Source organism: Aythya ferina, assembly GCF_964211825.1.
Source record: "Aythya ferina genome assembly, chromosome: 1".
In the NCBI taxonomy this organism is placed as follows: Eukaryota; Metazoa; Chordata; class Aves; order Anseriformes; family Anatidae; genus Aythya; species Aythya ferina.
Genome location: NC_140296.1, coordinates 82,962,045 through 82,977,080, shown reverse-complemented (window position 1 = coordinate 82,977,080; position 15,036 = coordinate 82,962,045). Strand labels below are relative to the sequence as shown.

Genomic DNA, 15,036 nt, shown 5'->3' with positions numbered 1-15,036 from the left:
ATACTTTCTTGACATGATAGTCTAAACAAACTCTTCAGTGTGGGGGTGAAAAAAATACTTTCTCTGCATTTTTGAGTACATAACGCTGTGAGTGCAGTAATCATCAGAAAGAAACATTGGTATAAGAGAAACAAGCCAAATTCACACACATACCAGAAGGGATTATTTTTAAACAGAGAGCTATGAAACAGTTAAAAAAAAAAAAAAAAAGAGTTTGCAGACAGAAGTTATATTGATCAGGCTTTCTAATATGAACAATCTTTTTCCAGGCTGAAGTAGAAATCTTTCAACTAAACAGGAGTGGAGAACATTTGTTCTAAGTTGAACTTAATTATGTTGTTCAATTAATTAGAAACTTCTGGGTTCCTCAAGCATATAGGTGACCTCCCAGTCATTAGGACTAAAAGTCTGTTTTCACTCATTGGCTGCAATATGAAGCCATTAATCACCACTCTTTCTTTCTTCCCATACCAGCACCAGCCTTCTAGATGCTGCAATGGAAACAAGCAAAAACAACCTAGCAGTTATTGAGTTCCCTGTGGGCTGACACAATTACCTCCACAAATCAGCCATCATCCACAAGTAAGCAAAAGGTTAACCACCAGGTTATGCCTGGTGGTGCATAACCAGGCCCTCAGGTGCTGCAGTGATTGCTCTTTGCAAAACACTGACCCCCACCTCACCAGTGAAAACGGGCCTCCACTCATGGAGGACTTTCCTCTAAGGAGACCAGTGACATTGCTTTTTCCAACAGCTATGGTAATACATGTGCCAGTTCTACAAATTTTCTTCACTTACATTCTTGGACCATCACAGCTATAATGACACTGTTACCACCTATTTAACCTGTCAAACTTATTAAACTATCAGCCCAGAATACTATGCTAAATTGTGCTCAGGGAGTTTGTGGTTCATCAAATACATCTTTTCAACCCTAACGTGCTTGTATTTTCTGTGCTTATAAGTACTATCTCTAAGAAAATACATCAGGATTTGAAATGAAGAAATATAGAATTCCTCAGGATGTTTTACATCTTATCTGTTAGTACCAGTGGGATATCATTAATTCAGAGTGCTCCCTTTAACAATTTTGGGAATTTTATTATTATTATTATTATTATTTACTTGATTTTAGCACTTCTGAAAAATACCACCAAAAAGGTCGCCAAACACACAGGCCTCTGCCTCTTACATAACCATAATAACATACAAATTTCAGATTCATACCAAATGACACATACTGACTACATGCACTGCTTAATAAATAACAGCATCATTGCATCTATATGTGCAGCAGTTATGATTTTGTTATTGATTTATAGGACAGAATGCTACCATATCACTGATGTAATAAGACCAAATTCCACTTTGATATTTCAGTCACTTTCCCTGACTGCTTTTGTGTATAAGCACTGTATAAGAAACTTATTTTTGAGGGTTTGAGTAGTGATGGTATGCCTCTTGAGCAGATATTGCTTTGTTAGCAATGAAATAAAGTTGAGTTAGAAAGGAACAACTTTAAAAAATGATGCTGCATACACTGCTGCAATGCACAGCTAACATATGGACTATGATAGCGAACTTATTAATTATTCTCAGACTAAGCAGGAAAATGGCATACTAACATATTATCTGACTAATTCTCCACTGAAATCAATGAGAGTGTTGCAAAAGAATTATTGACTACTTTGGTTGGGGTGAGTGGGTTTTGCATTACCTGAAACGTGCTTTCCCATTAAAAGAAAAAAGTTTATTGCAGAGCTAACTAAAGAGAATCCTCAATATATAACATATAAGATATAAGCTTATAACAATATATGCCTACAAACCTTGGGGAAGGGGTAATGAAGGGAGAAGTATGCATACGTCCTCTTCCAGGCTATCAGCATTTCTCTGGCACCAGCATAGCTGTTTCTTCATGAAACTTTTGGGGTGAAAACAAAGGGGAAGTAGGAAGAAGTGAAATATTCTATATTTCAACCCAGGCCTTGCACTTGAGTGCCAATACTGTGCTTGGAGTTGGTAACATGGTGAATCACAAATCTTTCAGGCTTTCTCCCATCTGTTTTGTGGTTTTCCAAAGAGAAGCAGGTACGATGAACCATTTATCTGGAAGTAGTTTGCTTCTTACATAGTTGGTTTTGTTTGTTTGTTTTTTAAAGAGAAATGTTTTAAATTTCTAGCAAATATCTCAAAGACTGAAACATAGGAAAGGAACAAACTAAAACATAATATATGTGCCCCTTCTATATAGACAGCATATAGTGCCATGTATTTATTCACATTTTTCTTTGTGATGGTGAATATCACACAAGACAAACAAAGAACAGCTAGTCAGGATTAGCTTATTGATATCACTAATAATCACATCTCTGATTTACATCTGAATTACACAAAATATTGATTCTTCACAAAAAGGCATGGAGATCAATTTAATTAGCAAATGCTAAGATATCATTGCATACCTCTTCCCATTAATTTCAGTAAGTAAATGGCACTTTCCATTAATTTCAGTGAGTAAATAGAGTGTTTCTCTCAGAGTTCTTTTGACTGGCAGCTGTAAAAAGGTAGGCTGTGTTCATGTGTACTTTCTTCATCTGATAGTTTTGATTGTGCAGCTCTATTCAAAAGTATTAACATTAAGGTCAGACATCTGAGTCTCAAAGTTTATTTGAAGAGAAAGAAGAAAATCATAATTACATTATCATATTCTCTAGACTATTGTCTCGACACAAACATGAAACATATACATTTATTTGTAAGATGAATCTTAAGCTACCTTCTAAGTTCTGAATCTTATTGCACAATGTTGATAAATTAAACTAAACTCATGTAAGTGTAATGGTCCTTTGTGTCCGAGAGTCATATCCGAGAACCAGCATTGTGAACATGGAGCCTCTTTAACTTATTTCAGGTCGCTCACGTGAAATAGGTTTTGGTCTTCAGTTAAAATAAAATAAATAAATAAATAAATAAATAAATATAATAATAATAATAATAATAATAATAATAAAAAAGCTATCCAAAATTCAAACTCACTTATTAAATCTAGATTAAATTATATGAATTATATGATTTGAAATGTGTATTTTAGTTGAGCAGAAAAATAAGTACTCTGTCCTGGTAATTTCCAATTTCATGGAAGTAAGGAGTGTTAACTGCAATAGAATAGAATAGAATAGTTCAGTTGGAAGGGACATTCAGAGATCACCTAGTCCAACTGCCTGAGCACTGCAGGGCTAACCAAATGTGAAAGCATATCAGTGAGGGCACTGTCCAAATGCCTCTTGAATTCTGGCAGACATCAGGCAGGAAACACCTCTTTAAGAAGCCTGTTCCAGTGTTTGTCGACCCTCATGGTAAAGGAATTTTTCCTAATGGCCATAATGAACCTTCTCCAGTGCAGCTTTGTGCCGTTCCCATGCATCCTGCTTTTGGTTACCATGGAAAAGAGAATGGCACCTCTGCAATACCTAGGCACAGACTTCTTGGCAATTAACCAAATGTGTCAATCACTGAAAATAATCCTGAAACAGTAGACATAACAGATATGCCATATAGCTTGTTTTTAATACTCAAGTACACAAAATTTGCATCCACTCAATATTGCTTTAAGCTCATCCTCACAGCAGTCAGTTTTCTAGCTTTCTAACAATTTGACAGCTAGTTGAGATTCATAGTGGTGATAACATTAAAACAATTAAAGTTAATTCAACTGAAGAAAAAGAAAGAAGTTCTTGTGTCTATTATACTGCGTCAAATTGAGTCCCTTCAGGTTCTAAAGAACTAACAAAGACTCAATGAAGCTATAAAGAAAGATGTTGATCTGTTAGAGTGGGTCCAGAGTAGGGTCACAAAGATGATCAAGGGGCTGGAGCACCTCTCCTGTGAAGAGAGGCTGGGAGAACGGGGGTTATTCAGCCTACAGAAGAGAAGGCTCCAAGGGGACCTCATTGCAACCTTTCAGTACTAGAAGGGAACTTATAAAAAAGATGAAGAGCAACTCTTTGCTCAATCAGATAATGACAGGATAAGGGGGAATGGCTTTAAACTAAAAGTGTGGAGATTTAGATTACAGGTAAGAAGGCTAAGTTTTTCACTCAGAGGGTGGTGAAGCACTGAAACAGGTTGCCCAGAGAGTTTGTGGATGCCCCATCCCTGCAGGTGTTCAATACCAGGTTAGATGAGGCCCTGAGCAACCTGGTCTGGTGGGTGGTGTCCTTGCCTATGGCAGGTGGTTGGAACCGGATGATCTTTGAGGTCCCTTCCAACCCATGCCATTCTATGATTCTGTAATAAATAGCCCTTGTTCTCTCAGCATTGGTTATTACTTATCACTGTAATTATTATATTGTTATTACTTTTATATTATATTCCTGGCAATGTAGACCTATCAAAGTGTGGACCGTACTTCTCTCTATCAATCATACTGGGCAGCTTATGAGAAGAGCCAAGCTCCTGATCTCTCTGGACTCCCTTGATGGGTTTCTAAGTCAATGCAATGACAGTGAGTGAAGGTTTGTTTTCTGTTGTTAAAGATCCTGTGAGTCCATCCTAGAGACAAAATCTTGGAAGCAAACACTTTTTGCATTTTTAGACTTAGGTCTTATGTAAACCTTGTAAAAATGGTTGTCTGGTGACAGAAAACCAAACACCAGAATGAATCATGAGTCACAGACTCACAGAATGGTTGTGGCTGGAAGGGACTTTTGGAGGTCAGTCATCTGGTCTAGCCCCCTGCTCAAGCAGGGACACCCAGAGCAGGTTGCCCAGGACCATGTCTAGTCAGCCATGTCTAGAAGATATCCAAGGAGGGAGACTCCCCAGCCTTTCTGGGGGTCCTGTGCCAGTGCTTGATTGCCCTCACAGTGAAAAGATGTTTCCTGATGTTCAGAAGAAACCTCCTGTATTTCAGTTTCTTCCCATTGCCTCTTGTCCTGGCACTGGGCACCACGAGGAGCCTGGCTTTGTTTTTATATCTTCCTTTCAGGTATTTATATACATCACTAAGATCCCCCTGAGCCTTTTCTTTTCTAGTCTGATGAGTCCCAGCTCTCTCAGCCTTTCCTTATAGAAGAGATGCTTTGATCCTTTAATGATCACAGCGGTGCTTTATTTGCTTTATTGGATTCCTTCCAGTATGTCCATGTCTGTCTTGTACTGAAGAGCTCAGAACTGGACGTAGTACCTCATCTGCTGCCTCACCAATGCTGAGAAGAGGGGAAAGATCATCTCTCTTGACTTTCTGTCAATACTTTGCTTAATGCAAACAAGAATACTGCTAGCCTTCTTAGCAGCAAGGGCACATTACTGACTCATGTTCAACTTCACAGAATCACAGAATTTTCTAGGTTGGAAGAGACCTCAAGATCATCGAGTCCAACCTCCAACCTAACGCTAACAGCCCTCCACTAAACCATATCCCTAAGCTCTACATCTAAGCGTCTTTTGAAGACTTCCAGGGATGGTGACTCCACCACTTCCCTGGGCAGCCTGTTCCAATGCCTCACAACCCTTTCAGTGAAGAAGTTCTTCCTAACATCTAACCTAAAACTCCCCTGGCTCAACTTAAACCCATTCCCCCTCGTCCTGTCACCAGGCATGTGGGAGAACAGGCCAACCCCCACCTCGCTACAGCCTCCCTTGAGGTACCTAAAAAGAGCGATAAGGTCACCCCTGAGCCTCCTGGTGTCTTGATTCCTAGGTTCTTTTCTGGCAGGCTGCTTTCGAGCTGGGTGCTCGCCAGCATGTACTGGTACCTGGGGTTGTCCCCCTCCAGGTGCAGGATTTTACAATTCTCCTTGTTGGACATCATGAGATTAAACTTCATGGTAGTCTGGAAAAGCCCTAGAAGCACAGCTACAAAATGTGTTTCATAAGCGGTTTCAGTCTGACTTGCATATTAACACAGCACTTTTTGGACATGCTTAGCACAGTGTGGTTAGGATTTTGGCTTGCCTTTCACAATGAAGCATGATGTGCAAAGCCCATTCCCAGGGTTTTGAAGCACTCCAGGACAAAAGTCAATGTTGGAAGGTACACAAGATTTTTCCACAAGACCTCAACACAAGACATTTAAGGCACTTCGGAAGTCCAAGAACAGATTAAATTGTCTGTAAAAGCAAGCAAGAAAAGTTGTCATCTAAATTGAAGATATGCTAATGTGTTCTCAAATCTTTGACAAGAATAAATGCACCATCACAGAAATATAAGACATGTCTTGTTGTCTCTAGATTATTGGGATTTCTTTCCATCTAAACAGCCCTGACTTTTAGCTCTCATGTGGAAAAGAAACACAGTGGGTAGCATAAACCTGGGTTTTTCTGCATTCAGTGACAGACTCTCTGATAATTAAATGGCAGAAATTTGAAATGAAAAGAAAAATTGAAGCTGACAAATACATTGAAAGAAAGATATGTAGTAATCTCAAGGTAATATCACTCTATTTTACATCCTGCTAGTCCTTAATAGATACTGTTATTCTAGAAATCATGACCATTATTTTTCAAAACCTGTTAAAAATTCTTAGGCGATGTTATTAAGCAGCTGTAGAAGCCACAGGAAAGTAGAAGTGTGGCAAACTTGTAAAAACTAAAAGTACTTTCTCCAGGCTTCCCTAGTTCTTTCCAAAACCCTTTACAGTCCCACCAGTTAAGTTTGCTATACATTGTGTTATAAATGATGTCTCAACTCAATCTGAATTTTGTAATATTTATAAAACAAATATTTCTAAAAGGTATAAAAGGCAAGTAAACAGCGCTGGGTGTGCGGGGAGTCTATGCTCCACACACACACAAACATCAAACATTCTAAATATACAGAACATTGCTTTACATACTAAACGCAAGCATGCCTATATATACATACAATCAGGAAAGGTAACAAACAATCCTTTAAGTTCCATGACTTACTAAAATTGAGTACTCCTACACATATTCACGATCAGAAAAGGTAACAAACAATCCTTTAAGTTCCATGACTTAACAGTCTCCATTTTCCATTCCTTTTGAGCGATGTGTCTCGCTTTAAGTTGTCAAACAACTCAGTCTTCAGGCCTTATGTATCCCGTTCTTCCCAGATCGAAGAAAAGCATATCCATCTCCTTTTCAAGGCCAATAGGCCTGGGTCAAAAGGCACGTTCAGGTCAGCAGGGGGCATAACAGCAAAAGCCTTCGATGGCTGTAACAGCAGAGGGGCCCATGGCGTAGCAGTCGGATCAGTAAAGGAGCCCGCAGCTCCCTCACTATCTGGCAAGCCACACGTTTGTGATTGTGGCTCCACATGGCTCTTTAAGGCCTCAGAGACTGCTCGCCAGGTGCCGATAAATCCCACTGCAACCTTGTCATTTTTAGTTGCAGAGTCCCGCACCTTGACCTCAGTTTGGTCCCATATTTGAGGCTCATAAACTGTCCGATTGTTAATAAGGAGAATAAGCTGTAAGGTTACCAGGACAGTCTTTGTTCCTAAGGACATATGATTCCCCATAATGCACAACTGCTTACCAGCGAGAGGCAGTTGTGTGCACAGGTCCACTTCTCTCAGCTCGAGCTTCTCTCCAGCTCCAGTGCACCTATTTCCAGCAACTTTCTGTATGAGCTTCTCTGAGCAGTTTGCTGAGTCTGGCCGAACCTATCTTTATGAGGCAATCAAAGTGCCTGTTCCTGTCCTGGTCTCCATTCTGCCAGCCTGTTCCTCTTCGCTTCTTTGTCCTGCTTCTTTATTGATGTAACTTCATCGTGCTGCCTTCTTTTTTATCTTGAGGGCAGGCTCCCCTCTTATACCCTTCTCTCCACAGCAGTTCTTTTCAAAACAAGTTTTCATTGGTCAAACAACTTTGAATGTAACAACAACAGCAAACACCCAGAAACATCCATGCCTTAACGGCTGGAGAACAAGAGAACCATCTGGAGAACAAGAAACCGGAGACTGCATGGAGTCTCCTGTTTCACCCTTCTTTGTTCCATCTAAACTCTTTTATATTCCTGATGGCCTCATTGTTAAGAGTCTAATGTTATTTCAACCATGGGGCTTTCCAACCCCCATGGCCACATTCCCAAATCTCCCCCTTCTTTATTAATATCAACCTTTTTCTCAACACAAATTACCGCTCCATATATAACAATTGTCTTATGAGGTTTGAGGGTGTTTTTCAGCAGTGCTTTGATTTTGTGAAATTGAAAAATGTGTCTGGATGAGGAGGAATGAGGGTCTAGTGACATCCTTTGAATGACATTATTAGTAATGTTGAAGACTGAGGCAGTTTGTGAATGATAACTAGGGATTATGCAGAAAGACTTTAAGCAATGAAGCTAGGAAAGACATTGTGAGGAACACTGAAACAAAGGTATTGTGTTCACAACTAGCCTAATAGCTTGGATTTCCTCTGCCATTGTCTAGTCCCTCAAAGACTTCAATACCATAAAGAAACATTCCACTGAATCCTTTTACATAAAAGCTGTACTCATTTCTCTACAGATTCAGACTGGATTTTCATTTTCATTAACTACTTTCACATTGTATTTTGAGATCCCAGGTTAAATACTTTCTTGGAAGTTCTTAATTAAGAATAAAAGTTATGTGCTTTCCAAGTATATTCTGCCAGATTTCTAGAGAGACTGAGGCAGTCTTGGAGGCAAATCAGTACCTTAGACACATATTAACTTTGCAAACAACTAGAACAGTTAAAGACTTTATTGAGTCCAATAACTCTAGATTCCAGATTGATATCTATGCCCCATTGCCAAAATTTGTCATCCCCACTACAAGGGAGGGCCTAGAGTGCTCCCCAATCCTTCCAGCACAAACCCAGTTCCAGTTCCATGTGCCAGTTTGCACAGGGTGGAGGTGGAGGTAAGGTGGCCACTTTTGCAGGGCTGGACTGCAGGTACAGGCATGCTCAAGTCTTCTCCTCCAGCACTGAGCACAGGAGCAGATGAATTATCTAACTTACACAGCCTGGCATTTTGTTTTCAAATGAGTGAAATTATATTCTACCAAACTCTAGGACTCTTCCATCTGGCTGCTTGAATTCCCGGTCTAATTCCCACATGGTCAAAGAAAAGACCACTCAGTTATTTCAGGCTACTGAAGACCATTGCCTGGACACATTTGGGGACCACTATAGAAAAATGTGACTGAAAAACAATTATCACAGATTTGAAAGTCTGTAATTGTTTTTTGTTGTTGTTGTTGTTGTTGTTGTTTTGTTTTGTTTTGTTTGTTTGTTTGTTTTGTTTTGTTTTGTTTTGTTTTTGGATGTAGTATATTTAGGAATATAACTTTTCACTTTTCATTTTGGTCCATAATGACAATGATTTGGTGGGATTTTCCAGCCCTCCCTTCCTATCCACACACTGGAGTCCAAGGAGACACTCTCATTGATATCCAGACATCCAGAGAGTGATATGAGGCCAAAGCAGGAAACTTAAAATTCTCACTCTGTGTTTCTGCAAGAGAGGGGTAGAGCTGCAACTGGTATAATACAGTGTTCTCCACTGCTATTAATTAGGATATCCTACTAAGTATCAGCTCCAAAATACAGAAAAGGACTGAGAATGGAAGAGTTAGATAAAGGCACATTTTGGTTTTATTAAAGACCTCATACAGACAGAAAGACTGTGGATCTGTCAAAATGTAGATTGAATGTATTCTGGGACATACTGAAATACCACAGTTTTAAAAATTCTGTATGTTTTTCTCTGTCATGCTACAGAGATTCAAGTTCTTAAAAACTCTTTTCCAAGTCTGGCCTCTTACCCTTATCTTCCTCCCATGTGTTTGCTTTGCCATAACTCTTTTTTTTAACCATTTCTTTGCTACAAAGAGGTTGAACTTGCTGTAAACATGGGATTTGGTGTGGTTCTCCTTTCCTTTATGGCAATGAAAATAAGCTGTAATCAGTGTCAATTGATAAAGTGGGCAGACAGTACACTTCAATATTGAAAAGGAAATTTTCAGGTTGTTAGATGTTCAAGTAAAACTTTGAACTAATCCTGGATTCAGATTAACCTTAAATAGGTACTTAAATTCCATTGAAATCTGGATGATTTAAACATCCACATAAAGTCAAAGACATGCTTATGAGCTTTGCAGAATCAAAGATTTTATTGGTATTTACGCAGATAGGGTAATTCCTAGTGTTGTCTCAGTAATTTACAACACTTAGACATCCCCTGATACTTGCTTTCAGCATGTCTCCTGACAGTTACCTTTTTGTCTTGCCAGACTTCAGTATTTAAGATTAGAGGGGATTCTTTGAGCAAGCAGTCTGACTATCTGCACACAAAGGCTTGACTTTGACCCCATTATCCCTGCCTGGAGACCAGTTACTCGTGGTTAACTGAAGCTCAGCTTCCAGAAAGCCACTCAGTTTTTACTTGGGGATATCAAATTTATTCCTCTAATATTTCGCTCCCATGCTCAAGGTCTGTCGTTGTTAGAAATCTGTGCTTTATTTCTCAGCTGACTGTGGCAGACCTCAGTATTCAACCACTGACATAGACTCTCGATGTGCTGTTCTTTCCTTTTGCATCTTTCCCACAGAAAGCACACAGCCCACAGCACTTCTCAGTCATCTCTTTGACAAGCTAAAAAGACTTTCCTAGTTTCTCACTGTGAGAAAATTTAACATTTTTTTATTAGTTGGATTTAATGAAATCATTTTAAATCATTTTATTTATTTTTGTGTTCCCCAATACTGAGACTTTAAATGCAAACACCAGAACTGTTACTTTCTGCTTTTCCTACTCTACAGTAGTATTCAGTTTCTCATTTAGATCTTTAAGTCTTTTTCAAACTCCCTTCTGCTGGGACAAAGGGACTTCATCTTTTTCTGTGGTCTGCATGCTATGTTCCTCCACACATAGCTTTTATTTTGGCTCTCTTAAAATAATTTGGACTCAGCTGACCATGCAGTTACAGCATTCTCTGTTGGTGCCCTGCCCTCATTGCTGAAAGCATTAGATGCATTCCTGTATGTAAGTTTAAACCAGCCAGATTATATTATATTATATTGTATATTTCCTTCTAGAACACAAATGAAGATGATGAAGAATATCACAGTGCTATTTTTTTTGAAAGCCACTTGAGACATGACCTCATGGGTTGCCCTTTGAGATCTGCTGTTTCACCAGCTCTTAAATGGTTTACTGTAAGGTTGTTGACACTTTCTAGTGCTAATTTCTCAGTGGGGTGGGGAGGTGTATCATGACAACAAATTAAAAATACATCCGTTACATCTATTATGTATAGTACAGCAATTAACAGGCAAGTAACCTCACTAAAGAATGAAATCGGGTTTGTTTTGACAAATCTTTTTGCAATCAAATTATGTTGAGTGACTTGCATTAGTTTGATTGTTATTAATTCATTTTCCTATTTGTCTGGGGTTGAAATCAGAATAACTGTGGCAGCCTAACACAGGTTGCTGGTCAGTTCTGAACACTGTGAAAATTTTGTTAACAGTAATTACAGTCTGTACATCAATCAAGGGTCACCTTGCCTAGCTCTTTTATGCTGATGGTTACTCAGGCCAGCTAGTTCAAAAATAGATGGCAGATAAATACACCATCTTTGTATCAGTCCCTGTTTGACTAATCATCTTCTTTCCTGATTAATTAGTAACACCGCTTCCTTCCAAACCAAAAATAATAACTATTTATTAAAAACCCTACTTTTTTTCCATCACTACTAGCTGTTTCATTCCTCCATCACATGACAGGTATATTTAGTATTACCAAGATTTCTTTTTTCCTTCTTTCCTAATATAGTTGTTTTAATTCCTAATCATCATTAACACTGGCACCCAATGATATTTTTTCCAGTATACTTTTTGACTTCCAATTGCTTTTTGGGGGGCTCCCAAAGCTTACATTCAGTTTAAGCTGATGGCTTTCTGTCTGTGCCTTCCTTTGCTTTTCATAACTTTTTTTTTTCTTTTCTTTTCATCTTCATCTTCATCTTGCCGCTGACTTAAGAAGGGCTTTTAGCAAAACATGACACCTGTATATTAACAGTACATCCATGGCTTTTTAATAATCTAATACAAGTTTCTGAAAAGTCCTTTAAGACCAGAAAAAAAAAAGAAAGAGACCACTAGGCAGAAAATAATCACTTCTCATAATTTCCCTCAGTTTGAGAAAAGTAACACTTATTCTCTGTTTTTCTACATTGAATTTAATCAGATTGTGATCACTGATCTCCAAGGTTGGCTAGCTTTCCCTCCAGCAACTAAACATATTTTTTTTAAGCCACAAGAGCAAAGCCTGCAGCACAATTGCTTTGTTTTGGACACAAAAAACATGTCTGTGAGAATGTACCATCTACTGTTTCAGGATTGTGGTATTTTACCACAGACAACCTGGCTGTCTCTCAGGGTAAAACCTCCTACAACACTCCAACATTTTTTTCTTCTCCTTCTGCGTTGAGAAGTGTTTGGAAAGCTGATCAAGCTGCTGTCCCGGTCGAGTCATGCCATGGCTCATAGCAGACACTCCTGCCGATCCCCCACATCTTGTTTTCTCCTCCTGATTATTATTATTTTTTTCTCCCTGACATGCATTCAGACACTGTAATTCTGCATTTTTCTCAGTTATAAGGAAGAAATAGGACAACAAGAGACAGGTTTCCCGGCTTGGCAGACCGGGGTCCCTAGGGCTTTAGGAGAATCCAGCTCAAATCTGAGTTCCCCTCAACACACACCCATGCGAAAGTATTTCAACTGTTGCAAAGCCCACCTTATACCAGCACTTATGGCATCTTCTCGAAGGGATAAAACCAAGACGAAGTCCTCAGCTGAGTCTGGGTTGAACTATCAGCCCCAGACAGCAAGGCATGGGGAAGTAGTGCACAGCCTTCCTCCTTTGGCATGTATGCCTACATGAAACATGCACAAGCACTTAATGAGTTGCTTTGAATATCAAAAAAAATATATAAAATAAATAAAAATAAAAAAATCTAGTCATAGGAAATAAAGCCAGAGTGCAAAGGCAGTAGAGAAATGCTGCAAAGATTTGAATAGAAGCCCCATAAGGGCATTTCTTAATACCACTGAGAGAATCTGCTATCAACCTACTTGAAGTAAAAGTCCTGTCTCCACTGTTTTTGTATAAAATAATGCACTTTGTTGTTGTTGTTGATTTTTTTTCCCCCTCCGGTGCTCTGTCATTTTTAATTACCTTTTGCTTCCTAATATGTTTAGGAAGTCTTCAAAAGACGCTTAGATGTAAAGCTTAGGGATATGGTTTAGTGGAGGGCTGTTAGCGTTAGGTTGGAGGTTGGACTCGATGACTTTGAGGTCTCTTCCAACCTAGAAAATTCTGTGATTCTGTGATTCTGTGAGAACTTCCAATGAAAACAGCTATGACTCCACAGCCCCCACTCAATGTCAGATATCAGTATGCAATACCAGCCAGTATTTCAGTTTGCATAACTTATTTGTGACTTGTTATTAAAACTGCTTGCATAATGAAATTAAATGCAGTTTACATTTAGTAATGTGTCTGTTCACTTGCCTGTAATCAAACTGACAGCTTTTCCTTTAAACAGTCAATCAAATCTCCAGTTCTTTCTAACTCTGTTTGTTTGATAGGAGTTGAGATGTCATAAAACAGAATGAAATATTATACAAGTTCTGATTAGAAGCGTTGACTTTTTTAGGACTGCAATTTCTTTCATTCATAAAAAACATTGAATTATTTAAAAAAAAAAAAAAATCAATTCCACAGTTGATGCTAAAGTTACCAAAAACACAATCTGAATTCTAAATGTTTTTTGTTGTTGATGTTGTTGTTTTTATTTCTCTGTCAAAGCCAGCTAAAAAGCCTACACATTAAGATCTTTATTGATTAGATTATAACAACGGTTTCACAAATAAGGCGTGATTTTTCCAGGCTACATCCTCTACATAGATCTGTATTTAAAGATAAGGCAAAATGATTCTGCTATAGAATAGAACTTAGGAACTGAAGAATAAGTCTGCAGCTGAACTAGTAGACGGTTATTTGAAGTTAAAAATATTACTTGAAAAAATTTTATTATTTAGAAATGAAAAACATGTCCTAAGTGTCTTGAAAGGAAAGGAAAATTAGCTATGAATATGAAACACTGTAAAATGTTATATCTAATTCATTAAAAGGTAGACTCTTGCTAATATGTAGGAAAAATTCCCAAACATTATATTTCAGATCAATCCTCAGTTTCAATTTGTAATATTTGGCACACTGCACAAGCATCAAACACGGCCATATTTTTATTCTTTTCATCTTACTCTTTGATCTTTTCACATATTATACACAGATTCTTAATGGTCTTACTGCTACAGGCCTCATGGGATCCTACACTCAAAATGTCTGTGAAACATATATTTGAAATAACCATTTGAAATACTTATGAAAGCACAATGATTAAAGTAACTTTTTGTCTATAACCTAATACAACCACAAAAGAACTGGAACAAGTTTTTCAGTACTGACATCTTCTTTGGGGTCCCAAGGGACACAACTTGAAGAAGTGACTGGTACTTTTAAGATATGACTATGTCAGAACCAGAAATTGGATTGCAGTGTTATGAACATGACTTCTAATACAGATAAATAAACAAATAATCCAGCCCAACGACATATCATGTATTACTAATGCTCATCTTTACAAATACAGTTTCAAATACATCTCTTCAAGTACACCTCTTTAACTGTATGATGCTTTGAAAAAAGTCATAGTAACAGTTAAGAATATTATTTATCTATAAGCAATTTAAATGGGATGTCTTACCAATAGGAACGATACGAGTATATATATTCCTGTCTTCATAGAGATACAAGAGCGGTATCGTGAAGCAGCCTCCCACAGGGAAGACAGGCACAGCAGAAGAAAATGTAAGAAGCGTATATCAGAATCATATCCTTTATCCTCCATCATATTTGAAAAATCGTGGCAGTCAGCTGAAGTCCTCAGTGACTGGAAAAAGGGAAACATCACTCCCATTTTTAAAAAGGGTAGAAAGGAAGACCTGGGGAACTAGAGACCTGTGAGCCTCAC

General features: G+C 38.3%; 1 long non-coding RNA gene across 2 annotated transcripts in view; it reads left to right on the top strand.

Annotated features, from left to right (window-relative positions):
- Positions 1-15,036, top strand: part of LOC311421020 — a 73,394-nt gene that overhangs the window by 42,723 nt on the left and 15,635 nt on the right. The window contains exon 3 of one of the 2 annotated variants that reach the window (XR_014684664.1): positions 475-571. The exons of the other annotated variant lie outside the window; for it this stretch is intronic. This is a non-coding gene — a long non-coding RNA (uncharacterized lncRNA). Of the gene's footprint in view, positions 1-474; positions 572-15,036 lie in introns of those variants that run through there. 2 annotated transcript variants of the gene reach the window in all.